The sequence below is a fragment of the Dunckerocampus dactyliophorus genome, chromosome 13, assembly GCF_027744805.1.
Source record: "Dunckerocampus dactyliophorus isolate RoL2022-P2 chromosome 13, RoL_Ddac_1.1, whole genome shotgun sequence".
NCBI classification, from domain to species: Eukaryota; Metazoa; Chordata; class Actinopteri; order Syngnathiformes; family Syngnathidae; genus Dunckerocampus; species Dunckerocampus dactyliophorus.
Genome location: NC_072831.1, coordinates 14465323 through 14480378, shown reverse-complemented (window position 1 = coordinate 14480378; position 15056 = coordinate 14465323). Strand labels below are relative to the sequence as shown.

Genomic DNA, 15056 nt, shown 5'->3' with positions numbered 1-15056 from the left:
CTAAAGGTACCTAGGAAATATACAAGACAAGTACCAATAGGAGTTTAAAATAACAAACAGCTATTTTATCTTCTATCCATAATACATTACTCCAAGCAGAGCACTTCATGAGCGCATGAGGTCCCTCTGCTGCCGGGCACCCATGGCAGCCGTTGGCCAATTAACAAAATACGGTGGCTCCCCGCACATTTGAGATTCAGCATTTGTGACTTTGCAAATTCATAGATTTTTGGTAAAAAAAAAAAAAAATCATATTAATTATATACAGTATTTTTTTCCCCCTCAAAAATAGGCTTTTTTCTGCAGAATATATATCTCATTCACCCTAAATTGGTAATTATTAACAAATACGTGATAATTCAGGTAAAATATACAGAATACATGTACCAACCCACAATTTTTACGCGTTTATGCATTTTAATGTTTTTTTTGCTAAGCATGAATGAATGCACCAGAATGCAAAGAAAACTTATCTGTGCATTCTTCCGACACTTCCAGAGTTGAATCAATCCATCTTTTCATTGATACATTGTCATTCATGAGTGGCGAGCACCTACATGTTTTATGTACTTTAAAATGTGTTTCATAAGCGTGTGAGGCACATTTAGGACTTTAACCTGGACTGTGTTGTGAGAGAACATTGGCATAACGGGGGGAGCAATCATGTGTCCAAAATAGACATTTTTATGGGCGTATTAATTACTCATGAATTTTTGCCAACCGTGGATGGATCCAGAACCGAAATCCTGTGAAAAGTGGGGATATACTGTCGTACAATTTTCGACCAAGCAGAGGCCAACATAAATCTAATTATTATAAATCTATTAATCCCAGCAATTCCTGTGCAATTCTAGTACATACATGTTTAAGCACCACTCTACAAACACTTTGGTGTTCCTTCTTCTTTACATACTGTATCTTTCAAGCATTCTTGAAGGGTGAGTAGTTTTATTTTTATTATACAGTGATTCCTTTAACCACTTAACTTACTTTACTGTACATTATTTCCCGTGTCTTGAAATGTGAACAACTTAACCTACAAGACGTTGGAGTGCTCGGAGAGCATTTCGGGAGGTCAGAGATCACTGAGTTCTTTCACACCACACTCATCCGACCATGAACGATGGCTCAGCTGTTTCCAAACAGTTGGAAGCATAAAATAGGGATAAATGAAGTGTATCAATACTTCTACCATTTTACCACAAATATGCTTGATTATATTTACATGCTATGATTGCAGTTCAACAGGTGGTCCATAGGTGGAGCTCGTCTCATTACAATATGCATGACAGTACATACCACTAAGGCTTGTATCCTCAGCAGCATCTGCCTTTGGGTTCCGCTCTTTTCCCTCTGGGTTTCTACAGAAAGGCAACACACTTAAAAGGAGAAAGAAGGGCTGGACCATCGAACTTCTTAAGGTCCATTTGAGTTTCTCTGCCTTACTTAACACAGCGGACGCCCCAGTGAGAAAACCACAAACTGGCAGGTCCCTGGAGCAGGATGACTTAATTGAGCTATCCTGGGAAATCTAATTACAATAATGCACAGAGGATTGTGGGATATTCCCTCTGCTTCTGTTCAACACCTTGTCCCACAGATGAGCACACACATGGGAGAGAATGTGTGGCGGGTGAGAGGCACGGCGGTGGGGAAAAAGACACAATGTGCAACAACTGTAAAACATTTCATGGGAGATGTTTTAATCACGATTCATGGGCCAGTAAAAAAAAAAAAAAAAAAGAAACAGCAGCCTGCTCAGGACATTACAATGACACTGTTATTTCATAAAAAAAACAACAGACATTTCACATGATTTCATTCGGTTTATGGCTTCTCCAAAGTGGCGCCGTGTGAAGGTGGATGGCTGGCAAAAGAGAGCAGTATTAGCATGAAAACACACTCGATTTGCTATTGCAGTGTGCAGCTGGGGAATGATCATTGCCACATCAGCGTAGAGCGTTATTGAGCAAATCACGTCAATTCAAAGTGACATTTGCAGTGGATCTCCTTGTCTAGTAACAAGCCGCACACACAGATGCACACACAGGCTGCACTTATTGGGATTTCTAGAAGAATCTATCCCCGGACATGCTCACTGACACTCTTAATTCTGCACAAAAGTGTCCTAACAGGGATGCCAATATGTTAGCTTGTGCTTTTTTTTTTTTTTTTGACAGAGCAAAACAAATCAGACAGTACAGCTGGTGTTTGTCCGCCTGTGCCTTTCACACAGAACCCAGCGGGCATTGACGCATCTATGTGTGCAGCACCCCACAGTCAGATAATTACGTGTGCATATTGAATATCAGATTATTTTTTGCCTAGAAAAACGTCAAAAAGATAGGTCGTCTTATATTTGGGGTGTAAAGATTTATACACACTAACCAACAGATGACACCAAACAACGTCTCTTCAAGTGATTAAGGGCTGTTTTTTGTGGTCTAGAACCCACCAGTGACCTGAAGAGATGACAAAAAAGTGTCTGAAAGGCTGAACAAGTAATAGCAAACAACAGAGGAGGGGGTATGACGCAAAGTTTAAGATAATGGTGATCAGTGAAAGAGAGTCATTGTTGACGAGCTAAGAAATACAGTAACCCCTCGTTTATTGCAGTCAATTGGTTCCAGAGCCGACCAAATGTAACATTACTGACCAGTGTAGAATCAGCGTGTCTTTCAATGTGTTTTGTGAATGTCTTATATTTGCATTTTAGTTCATTTAATATTTTTGATGTTCCAAAATGCTTAATTTAGGCAAAAAATACATAGAATTTACATAAACATTCATGTTTTGACTAATATTAGAAACGTGAGTCAACCACAAAAAGTGATGATTTGTTCATTCATATATTTTGAAAAACTCTGTTAGAGTGAAGCCGCGAAATTCGAAGCGCGATGTGGCGAGGGACGACCGTATATCATTTTTTAAATTGTAATTTACTACTTGTTATTTCACTGATATTGAAAACATTTACTCATCGGTTTGCCTTAATAATATTTGTCCAAAGAGAATCGTCGTTTTATAGTCATGGTTGCCTTGCTTTCATGTCAATACGGAACTTGTTGGACAGCCACAATTGTTGTCAACACAACAGTGCAGTACGAATTACAGCATTACCTTTGTTCCAGCTCCGCCTGCCTCGGAAGGAATATTCCGTGTCTGTGCCGTTTATACAAAACAACAATCTGGAAAAAGGGGGGAAAGTTTTACTAAGGAAGGCACACTGCCTGCAAAAGATGGGATTTTTTGGGGGGGAGTTTCAAACTTGACACAACATTTTCCTGCCCTGTTGTGATGAAAGTATGTACAAGTACAGTAGATGTCATGCCAAACGTAATTTTGCATATCTTATTGCAATATGCCAAGGCACTGTGCTCTCACATTCAGGTGGGTTTTGTGTAAAAAGCAAAGGTGGCTTATTGTTGGACCTTAGGTTACGGCTCTAATGCATCTCTGTATTCAAGGGGCTAAAGACAACGGTGACGCTGCACTCTGGTGTTAATGACGATTCAATACTTTGCATTTCAGGTCTTCTATGAGACTGATATTAAACACAAAATTAAACGAGGAACATAAAATACACGTGTTTGACTGCCTTATATAAAATGTACAGTGGAAATGTCCATATAAGTAAACACCGTGAAAGGGAGCAGGGGTGCATACTGAAAGTGATTTGTGTACGCTTTCCTATGGACTCAATAGGAGTGCATGTGTGTTTGTGATTGAGAGCAAGGTCAAAGGGACACCAGGGTTGGCAACTGGGGAGCGGTGAACAACGAGAGAGGGGTGGGGGGTGGTTGGCGTGGCGGCTGCGCCTGTGCCCAAGGCCAAACCCGCGCAGACGGACACTATATTGAAATTAGCAAATGGACTGCATAGTGTCGCTTGCTGCCCCATTTGTGCTCGCCTCCTCTGCAGATGATATACACACACATGCACCCAGCCAAGGGACACCGCACTTTTCAAAAGGGCAGCGGTATGCAGGGGAAGTGGGTGCTTGGGTGGGTGGGGGTGTGTCTAACCTCCCCCTGTCCTAAAATGAAATTGGTAGGCTCTTATTTATTTACAGCATGTTTTGCACTCATCTCATAACACTGTAAATTACCTGCATGGTCAAGGCTCTCTCCTCTCACAGGAGAGCAGAGGGACACTAAAGCACTTGATTCATTCAGGAATCACATGTGATCTGTCCATTTCCATATATCACACTTTACGAGTCATATTTTAAATACGAAATCAGGTTTGTGAATATAAATGTGTAAATTATGAGCGAGGCATGTGTGTGTTGATGTATAATACCTCTGTAGGCCCTCCACAGACAGCGTGTCTTGCTGATATTTATGAGAGTTCTGCAGTATATCTGGAGAAAGGATAAGAGATGTGTGATGGCCCATATGCAGTCTTAGGTGGGCTGATCTAACACTGAAGTTATAGCCACAAACTCAACTAGATGTCAGTATATTACATAATAGATTACTCCATGTGGGTTCAAAATAATTAGGGGTTCAAAACAATAAAGCGGGACACTTTCGTTTAATTTTACAGCAAACCAAACTGTACGTGTGCACGTGTGTGTACGCAGAGAGAATTCCATCATCGGTAATTCTCCCGAGACTGACGCTGCTGGTCTCTAGCTGCGAGAAGGCAAGGGCTTCCTCCATTATGGCAAACAAGTGCATTTGCTTTAAGGCCAGTGGAGATTTCTAACCTTTGCTTGACACGCTGCAAAAGGTCAAGCCCATCTATGGCTTCCCTCTGGAGTTAAGCCGGACCATTTCCTCCGTGCACCTTTGGGCCCCAATAAAATCCTCAGATGAAGGTATCCCAGTCAGGGAGAGTCAGGGAGAGTGCAAGACACTCAGACAATGTCCACAGAAAACATGTATTTTTATATGTGTTTTTGCCTCGACAAACTCCATTTAGGTCACTAAAAATATTACAAAAATAACTTTTATGAGGATTGTCTCTTTTGGGGTTACCTTTATATTAAAGAATATACCTTGGTTTTTGGGCCATGGTTTCAGTAGTTTGTTGTCTGTAAAGAGAACTTTTTTCAATGTGAACAGGGTGCTGATTAGATTATTTTTAGTATAGTTCCATCCCTGAAGTGCAGCGTTAGTCGTTGCAGCATGCAGTACCGTTCTTATCTCTACTCTAATGACAGCACTCTGTTTTCATCTTTAATGCACTCATCTTTGTCTGTTTGCGCATTTCATAAAAGGTGTTCAAAAACAAGCGCACCGCACCTTGAGGTCAGGGCAGGGAGGCGGGAAGCCTGGCAGGCACAGCTGAGGAGATCTGCTGGAAGAACCCATTGCGTGTTCTGAGTCGCCTCTGGGAGGGGCATCTCAACTTGCGCAAGGCCAGGCAGCAGAAGGGGGAAGCCTCGCAGTTCCACACGAAATCCATTTTTAGGCAGACTTTCCCGTAATTGTATAATATGTTCAGTGAGGGAAATGCGACATTACAAAACGGGGAAGACTTTTGCCAGCCTGGACAGGCACACACGCGCAAACCCGTGGGCCATGAGGGCGGACCAAACGGTCCGGTATTTTACCGTGTATGGTTGCATCCCAAGTAGACACACTTGTTTGCCACACTTTCTTCCGTTCAGTCTTCATTGCTGTTATTTGGTGTGCGTTCAACAAGTTCTGGTTCATATTGTAAAATGATGGACATTTAATAGCATAAATGTCTCGAATTAGTTGAATGGTTTGATGTCCTGAATGCCTTTGATCTAATCAGATCAAAAGCATTCAGCATTGCCGAAATAAGGGCATGTCGAGAAAAGTGGGAATTTTTGTGATGTGGATAATAGCACGAATGTCCTGACTTAGCTGAATGAGTTTATGTTGGAATGAGGTGAATGAGGGCATTCACACACTCAAGAGTTCAGGATATGCTGACATTAAAATGATAATTTCACAAATTAATAACATCATAGTGGTATTATTAATAATAATAATTTCCGTTTAATTTAAAGAGATTGTAAGAATGCAGACGGTAATGCTCTCTTTAAACAATATATATATATAAGAATGCAGGAGCAGAACGCTTGTTTCTGCATGCCTTTGCTGTAATTTTACCACTGCCTCGGGTCTTTAATCCAGGCAGTGTTCACATTTGAAGTGAAACAAACCACAGCAGAGTTCACTTGCAAGAAGACCGATCCTCAACTCAGGTCAGGGTGACAATAATTACAAATAACTTTGTTCTCGTCAGTAGAACCATCTGGTTGGACTTTCATGCCCAAAGGACAGCCAAGTGGTTAGATTAGTTTTGAACTAATACCCTAATATATTCCAGAGAGTCAATCATCATCTGTGAACCGCTAATCTGGCAGGTAGTGGCTGCGTTTACAAAACATAGGTGGGTAATTGTGGGTTATCGAGATATTATTATTATTATTGTAGCCATATCTCGTCCTATTTAGCTGAATAGTAGTTGTGCTTCAACATTGCACACACGTTCCAGCTGTATTGTTTCCTGTTTCTCCAAACACACAATTGTTAATCTGGCGTAAACACACATATATATATATATATATATATATATATATATATATATATATATATATATATATATATATATATATATATATATATATATAGTGGTGTTAAACAGAATTTGATGTAACTGTTACGCACAGTCAGGTGGAGATCCCAAAATGCAGCGCCAGAGGCAAATGAAGTGGCGCTTCACAGGCAGCATGCAGACCAGTAGTAACAATCCCACGTCCTCTTCCTGCAGCCAGGTGTCTTAAGAGCTCTCAATGGCAGAGTGGCTGCAGGTGTGCCTTGTGATGCCGCCCACTCAGGGAGTGAAGGAACCTAAAAAGGAGTCACAACAGGTCAAAAGGTGACAACACCAAATGCAGCACAACTACAACAGACCCTAACAGTAACTGTTTTTTAATAGCTCCAATTTCCACGTCCACCATTTTTATATGTTCATACTTCACTGACAATTTTTGGTTTTTATTTTTTTATGTCAAGCACTGAGATTTTGGACACACCATCGTCGTGAGTGCAAAAGTGTAACTTCTACACCGTGACTCCGATTCCATCTGTTCATCAATCATCTTACATTATCATTCATTCGTGCTGAGTACCTATAGATTTTATCATTTAAAGTGCATTTAATAAGTGTGTGAGGCATATTGAAGAGGGACAGGGAAGGGTTCTGAAGCTTAATCAACAGTTACAGAATATATTGCGAATGTTGATCTGAAGTCAGACGAAGGGAAGGAGGGAGCCCTGTGTTAAAAACACAACAACAACAGACATTTTTCTGGGCGTGTCAATTACTGGCTGATTTTTGTCATATGCTGGCAAGTAAGACTTTGACTGCACTTGAGACAGCAATAAAAAGTGCAGGCATCAAACGTCCTGAAATATCAGGGACCTGCACGCTAAGATGAAGCAATAGTCTTAATAGAGTTGAAAATAGCGCCTCAGCCCTTGGTAATAACGCTGCAATGAACCTGTGTGGCTTTTTCTCCATTTGATGGACGTAACCACCCTTATCAGCCTTCCTTATCTCCCTTCATTATTTCCAAAGCAGTGTTTAAATTGGAAAAGCCCATAAGAACGTGTAAATACATGGCAGAGGCAATAAAACAGTGAGAAAAGACCCCTCCTCAAAACACGCACACACACACCCCACAACAGTGTTTCCATGGTTGGAGGTAGATACATTGTGGAGATAGTTAGTAATATTTCTGCTCCCTCGGTGAGCAGCACAGATAAAGATACAGAGAAGTGAATAAATCTTAAAGGAAGGAGCAAAACCCTTCACATGCACTTATAGTGTGTGTGTGTTATTGTTTATTAGCCAGCAGCTATCATACAGTGTTCAAGTGTGCACAAACACACTATTTGGACTAAAAGCAATCATTTTTTACTAGGCTTGGAGAGCCATTGTAGCGTCTGCTGGTGCACTTTTCACCAGGACTTAAATGTTGTCACGCTTTTAAGCTGAAACGAGGAGAATGACACAGTTACTGCTTCTTGTATCATACTTAATTTTTCTATCATCTAATCTGGATTGTCGCCTGACGTGAACTAGAGAACTGAATGGGACTTTAAGAGCGACTACGCGTGTCTCATCGTCTCACCTTTCACTGTATTTGCGCTTGCATAATCGTGCGATGAAAGTTTCTGAGCAGAGCGGCGAACAAAGGTCCGCTGATGTGCCATTAGGTTTTTCAGGACAGCTGCTCAGTCGTGCATTTAGCACGGAGGAGAGTAGCCGTGTAACCTGATAAATGCACTCAAAACAGTGAAGATGGACAATGAGAGGGCGAAATCTCAGACGGCTTGCAGTCGCTTTGACAGCCTATTGATCTACCAAAGGGAGACGTGGGCGGGGTCGGAGGTGTGGGGTTCATGGATTATGTGGACCACCTGTGTAACAGGTACAAGAGAACAATTAGTGCACAAGTTACTGCCGAAATGTAATTAATTATACACTAATGGTTTGGATATGTTAGCATGTTGGCCTCACATGTCAGGAGATTGGAGGTTCATATCTCTGTTGGAACATCTTTGTGTGGAGTTTGCATGTTCTCCCCGTGCATGCGTGGGTTCTCTCCCGCTACGCCGGCTTCCCCCACATTCCAAAAACATGCATGTTAGGTTAATTGGAGACTCTAACTTGTCCATAGATATGAATGTGAGAGCGAATGGTTGTTGATGCGTAGTCTGAAATTATTTGTTTGGCCTTTGGATTGTACGTACGTCATCCCTCACCACATTGTGGTTCCCCATTTCGCAGTTTCACTCTATCAAGGTTTTTCCAAAATATGTTAATAAATAAATCATGCTGTTTCATGGTTGAATACAGCCTATTATTAGTCAATAGGGATTTGAAATTGTATGTATTTTTTGCCTAAATTAAGCATTTTCAAGCATAAATACGGCTCAATGAACTAAAATACAAATATAGACATTCAGAAGATGCATTCAAAAATGCTGTGAATGATATGTAGTATTCTACACTAGTCACTAGGTGCCAGTAATGTTACTGTAATGTTTGGTGAGACGCACAAACGCCAGACTTTATCGCCGGAACGTCATGCTTTTATTGCAGGTTTGAATTATGTCACAGCAGTTGCAACAGTCCCTAACAAAAATCCTTAAATGTTGCTGTAGTAACCCAAGACTAGGCATGGGACGGTATGAGATTCTGATGGTATGATAACCTTGAGCAAAAACGTCATGGTTTCACGGTACGACAATTACAGCTCTAAAATGGGTTATTTTGACATATCTTCATTGAAAAGAGTCAAAACAGTCATTAACTAACCATATAAGAGAACACTATGAAAGCATGTATCTAAAATAACGAAAAATAACTGAATTCGTTCTAAAAAAAATAATAAAATAAAGTTTTCAGTGCAGTCTATTAGTCCTGTCACGATAATCAATAACCCAATTAACTGCATTATAACTCAACACAAACTCGATAATTTTGCCGGCCTCGATATATTGACATGAATGCTTGTTTCTTTTCCTCCGGTCTCTCTACCAAACAGGCTGGATGACAAGAGGGTTCACTTTGCATCTGTTTCAACTCCTGGGCGCGTTGATTCTATAGCAGAATGAATGGAGTCGGTCAGTCTCTTTGTCCCAGTGGGGAGAGGCGAGGCGCTGGCGAATGTGCACTTACTAGCTGTGTGTGCCATGTGCTACACGATAAAACACTTGCTACATGCCTGTTGTGTATAAAACACGATCTGATGTCAATTTCAGCCCTTTTGCGCATTTTGTGACATGATAAAGTTTGTGACAAAGACAATTAAAAAAATAATACAAAACAGTGTAGCTGATGTTTGGGCTGCCGCGATTCGCGAGGTACAACACCTAACGCATTTTGCTGCAAACAAAACATGTACTTTGACCAAACAAGACGTTACACCTCATTAAACGTAAACATTGTATTCCACACACAATGTTGCTTTGAATTACTTTGAATTTGAAGGGTAGAAATGGAAACATGCGCCACACAGGGAACTGCAAATACTGAAAATGTTGTAATTTGCAGCCCAGCAAAGAAACACTAAGCATACAGTACTGTCTTAGAACCATTAAATACAGTATGTAGCCAGTTTAGCTATGCCTTTATGACCACATATACAATAGATCCCTGCTTTTTGCATGTTGGCACGTTACGCTCCGGGACCACCAGCGAATGGCGAAAAAGCCAAGCGGGTAATTGATACACCTATTAAAATGTCTATTTTGGACATGCGCCACCCCCCTCTAAATGCTGACATTCTCCTCTGATTTCGAATCAATACTTGCAATAAAAGTGAACCCTCACCTTCTCTCTTCAATTGCCATTGTTCACAATGTCTATCCCTGCGCACAATCCAGGTTTAAGCCCTGAATATACGGAGTGGATATTGAAAGAATGAAAGAAAATACATTTCTGGTGATCATAATAGATGAAAAAATGAATTGGAAATCTCATATGAAAAATGACTAAAGCAAAATTTTTTCTTGATCCAAAATCACTCTACACTCTTTACTGTTCTTTGGCGTTACCATATCTAACTTATTGCGGAGATTGTCATGCCGGGGATGTGGATGAATCCCAGGACGCAGACACAGGAGAGTTCCAGCAGTGAGAGCATCATGAGTCCAAACAGAGGAGAAAAAACAAGAACTGAAGGCGACACCAGAGACACAAAACTATCTTCTGCAGGTTCCACTGTAGGAGCTGGACGGGCTACTGGGCCGCAGGACGGCAGCTGAAGCACCTGAACAGAGGTGAGTCCAGAACAAAGAACAAACATGCGGTAGAAGGAGCAAATAGGAAGAATAATACAGCACTGGCCAGGAGCAGCTGAGAGGATAATAAAGGGTGCTAATGGGGAACAGCTGCAGGAGTCCAGTAGCTCCGCCCAGCTCAGGTGTCTGCGTCTGCAAGACCAGCATACGAGGCATGAGGGGACAAAACAATATAGTAAAACAGCATAATGAAGACAAACTTAAAGGGAACAAACCTGTGTCACAGTAGAGCGTAACAGAGATATGGGCTGATCATTATAAAAGCAATCTTCACTCACTCAATGTACTGCAAAAAAGACGGGTGAGGATAATTCATAATGCCAAGTATAGAGAACATACAAACCCTTTATTTTTAAAATCACAGATATTAAAATTAGCTGATTTAGTACATTTTCAAACTGCTAAAATAATGCATAAAGTTAACAATAACTTGTTACCCCAAAAACGTCATACGGTATTTCTCTATAAGAGAGGAGAAATATGATCTTAGAGAAAAATTCAACTTAAAACACTTACAGTATATGCGAGAACAATGCTGGAAACCCACAGCATTTCAGTACGCGCAGTTTAATTATGGAACGGATTGAGCAAGGAACTCAAACAATGTACCAAGACGAGCGAATTCAAAAAACAATACAAGCAGTTGATGTTTGCTAAATGCAAGGCAGAAGAGTCTTGATTATTATATTTATTGTTCTGTCATGCTTGTTTTTATTTTTTATTATTTATTTACTATTACACTGATTATTCTATGGAATAATATTACATGGAATGCAGGAAGTGAATAAGATGTACTGAACAAGATGTGGAACGGATGGGGGGTAGGATTAAATAAGCTTTGCTTCTTCCTACTCCTTTTGGACATGTGGAACTGTGAATTGATTCATGAGATGTATTCCATTGTAACCTGCATGCATGTTCAAATTAAATTAAACCAAATATGCCTCACACACTTAGTAAACCCATTTAAAATTCGTAGGTACGCACCACTAATTAATGTCATGTAAGATCAATGAACAGATTCACAGCGCTCAACTGCTCATAAGAGGCAGTAAGCAGTTGTCATTATAGTAAAGCTGAAGCAATTAAGTATACTTTCAAGTAGTTTTAGAGGGTTCATCTGGACCACATGTGTCAAACTCGTGCCCTGGAGGGCCGAGACGCTGCAGGTTTTCTCTCCAACCAGTTTCTTCAGCAGGTGATTTAATTGATGAGCTCCTTTCCTCAAACTGAAGGTGTTGGTCATTAAAATCACCTGCTTTAGTAACTGGCTGGAAAGAAAACCTGCAGTGTCTCGGCCCTCCATGGCACGAGTTTGACACCCCTGATCTGGACTGTTCCAATGCAGTTACTGCTCATTTTATGTCAACTTTGAGATTTGCTACTTGAAAATTTGAATTCAAGTTTTGAATGGTCTTAAGCCTTTGATCAGCTGATGAACAGCCTTTTTCAGTTCAATGGTTGTTTATGATAAATTGCTTCCTTAAAAATGTTTTTTTGTGTCTCACTCCCATTTCTTCTTTTTTCATTTTGAAGCTCTCCTTAAGATTCAACATTGCGAGATGTAAATTCTTGCAATTTTGCAACTGTTCTTAAAATTGTTATCAAGTGTATCGCAGTGACGGGAGCAGGGGTGCCCCTGACCCAATTGGGGTCCCAAGCAGAATTTTCTTACAAAATGACTGTATGATGAGCCCCATGAAAAAAAACACATTGGGCTCTCCCCAGGCAGCTGTGGTCACCACATCTTTAGGATCTAACTAATTAACATTGCCTTGCATTTATTTTGAAGCCTATTTTGCACTAAACTGGAAGTCTGCATGTTTTAATGCTGTGTAACTGCAGAGTAGCCATGCCGTGGCTTCGCAATAACGCTGAAGTTAAAAATCCTACGACACATGTCGACAAATAAGAAAGACATTCCGACAAAGGAAGGGGAAGAGGCGTGCGTGCGAGACAGAGGAAAAAGAAAGCGAGAGAGTGAAAGTGTCCCACTCTTGCTTTCTGTGCCAGCAGTTCTCCTGGGCCTCGGAGTGCTCCCTTTTCAAGCCAAGTGTAATTTGAGCGTGGTCTTGATACAAAGTGCGCGCAGCAGCTCTGTTCAAAGCCAATCAGTCAGCCTGACGTGTAATCCTTTCCCTCACTGTCATCACTGTTGGTTTGGGAATAATGAAATGAACACGCCGAGCTATAGCTCGACGAGCAACGCCGCTAAGAAGAAGATACTGCATATGGTTGGACCAGTCAATGGTGGTGAAGGATGGTATTGCTGTTTTGTTATATGGACTGACGTCAGCAGAATGAATACGTATTTGCTCCCTATTCCTTAAAGGAAAAATGCACCTTTTGTGGAATTTTGCCCATCATCGACAAGCCTTATGTAAGACATGAACACACGTCTTTCTCTTTTCAGTGCATTGTAATAAACATAAAAACAGATAAAAAGAGATGTCTCATTACTGCACGTAATGGAACACACCTATGCCGCCTAAAAAAGATCCCTATTAAAACACATCCAAAAACCTCCAAAAGGGTTTTATGGTTGTATATAAATGCTGTAACCATGTAGTGAGAGGTACAATCAAGATAGCATGTAATACTTACAGCATTTTGACGTATTTTGGCCCTTTTAAGTATTACGTCCTTCCGGGGCACATTGACTTCACATAGACCCGAACACTGTACCTAGCATTAACTTTTCCAAACTCCAAAACAAAAACTTCAATATGTAGACTTACCTTTTTTGTGAGCGCTGCGCTAATGCGCTGTGAGCGAGCGTGTGGTGAAGCTAGCCGCTAGCCGGCTAGTAGCTAGCTGGTGTGGTAAGGTGTCAATACACCAGTGACGTAGTTCGACTGGCGTAACAATGTTAATAATAACAATAACAGTGTCACTGTAGCTTGGTTAATATGCACGTCAGATTACGTGTAAATGGAGCAATGTGGGCACTATTTGGAGGTTTTTTTCAGAAGGCTTCGTAGGCAGAATAAGTGTTTCCCATTACGTGTATTCTTAGCTGCGTCTTTTTAGCTGTTTTTATATCTTCAGTACGCACAGAAAAGAGAAAGACGTGTGTTTATGTCTCACATAAGGATTGTGGATGATGAGCAAAATTGCAAAAAAAAGTGCAGTTTTCCTTTAAACTGTCCCCAATGTTTCCATGTTGAGGATTATTACAATTAATTGGCTCGCCAGACATTCTTTCAAAAAGGGAAATTGGCTCATATAATTATATCGAGAAGGGAATACTTGAACTCCCTGGAATATCAACTTCCTGGAATAATACAGCCCCTCCATTCCGCCTTCATCACAGCTAACGCGTGTGTGTTCCCCGTGACGGATGCATTTTCTATGCTCCTGCTGCACTGGATGATGGTTATAGTGTGGAAGCAATGAAAGCGACTTGTGCCACTTACTGCCACCACGTCTGGTCTTCTTTTTCTCGTCCTTTGCGTGATTAGTACGCCACGCAAGAACAGCTATCCTGGAAGAGCCCAGGGTCCTCCGGTCGGTTTTGGCTCATGGTGACAGTGCCAGCAATGCAGGAGATACTCACGAAAGCACATGACAACAATCCTTAGTCACTAAAAAGGATGCACTTCACCTAGCTTGGCATCCAAAGCTGTCATCACTGGGACAGACAGTTACAAGTTTATTGTAATTATTTTAAGAAACAATTATTTAAATATTCCGACAATGTGGCTGATTAATTTTGGCAGTTAATCAGTGTGTTAAATGACAACAAAAAGTAGTCGTTTTCCAACTCTAAATTTGTAATGAAAACAATAATACGAGAAAAGACGTAATTTTACATGAGAAAAATGCCAAGCTAAGTAAAAAAAAAAAAAGTTTTAATATGACCAAAAAGACATATTTTTACAAAAAGTTGTAATTTTTAATTTGACCAAAATAAAGCCATGACGATGCAATCATTTTACAAGCATAAAGGAAAACTATGAACATTATATATATGCTCACACATCCTAGATCTGAATGAATGAAATATTTTCACACCAAAATGATCAATGGAAATCCAATTTATTATTATTATTATTATTATATTGTTATTATTATTGTTGGGGGCGTCTTGCTGTCCACCTGTTGTCTTTTCTATTTGCACAGCATGTGAAATTGTCCATCTGTCTTGCTTCCTAAGTGGACAGTCTGGTTTGACGGAAGTGTGATTGATGAAAGTGTTCCCTTTATTTTGGAGCAGTGTATAATACATGGTATGGTACCCCGACATGAGCTCATACGGGT

The 15056-nt window shown here is 40.6% G+C and overlaps 1 long non-coding RNA gene across 3 annotated transcripts; it reads right to left on the bottom strand.

Moving 5' to 3' along the window:
* Positions 1-1409: 1409 nt before the first annotated feature.
* Positions 1410-14326, bottom strand: LOC129193112 (uncharacterized). Of its 3 annotated transcripts, XR_008573549.1 has the most exons (6): positions 14213-14326; positions 11012-11082; positions 10551-10928; positions 6651-6833; positions 4303-4363; positions 1410-3188 (listed from the first exon to the last, which is right to left on the bottom strand). It is a non-coding gene; the product is annotated as an uncharacterized LOC129193112 (long non-coding RNA). The 3 variants fall into 3 exon arrangements; XR_008573547.1 differs by having other exon boundaries at positions 1410-4363; XR_008573548.1 differs by lacking the exon at positions 14213-14326 and adding an exon at positions 13535-13771 and having other exon boundaries at positions 1410-4363.
* Between the last annotated feature and the right edge of the window lie 730 nt (positions 14327-15056).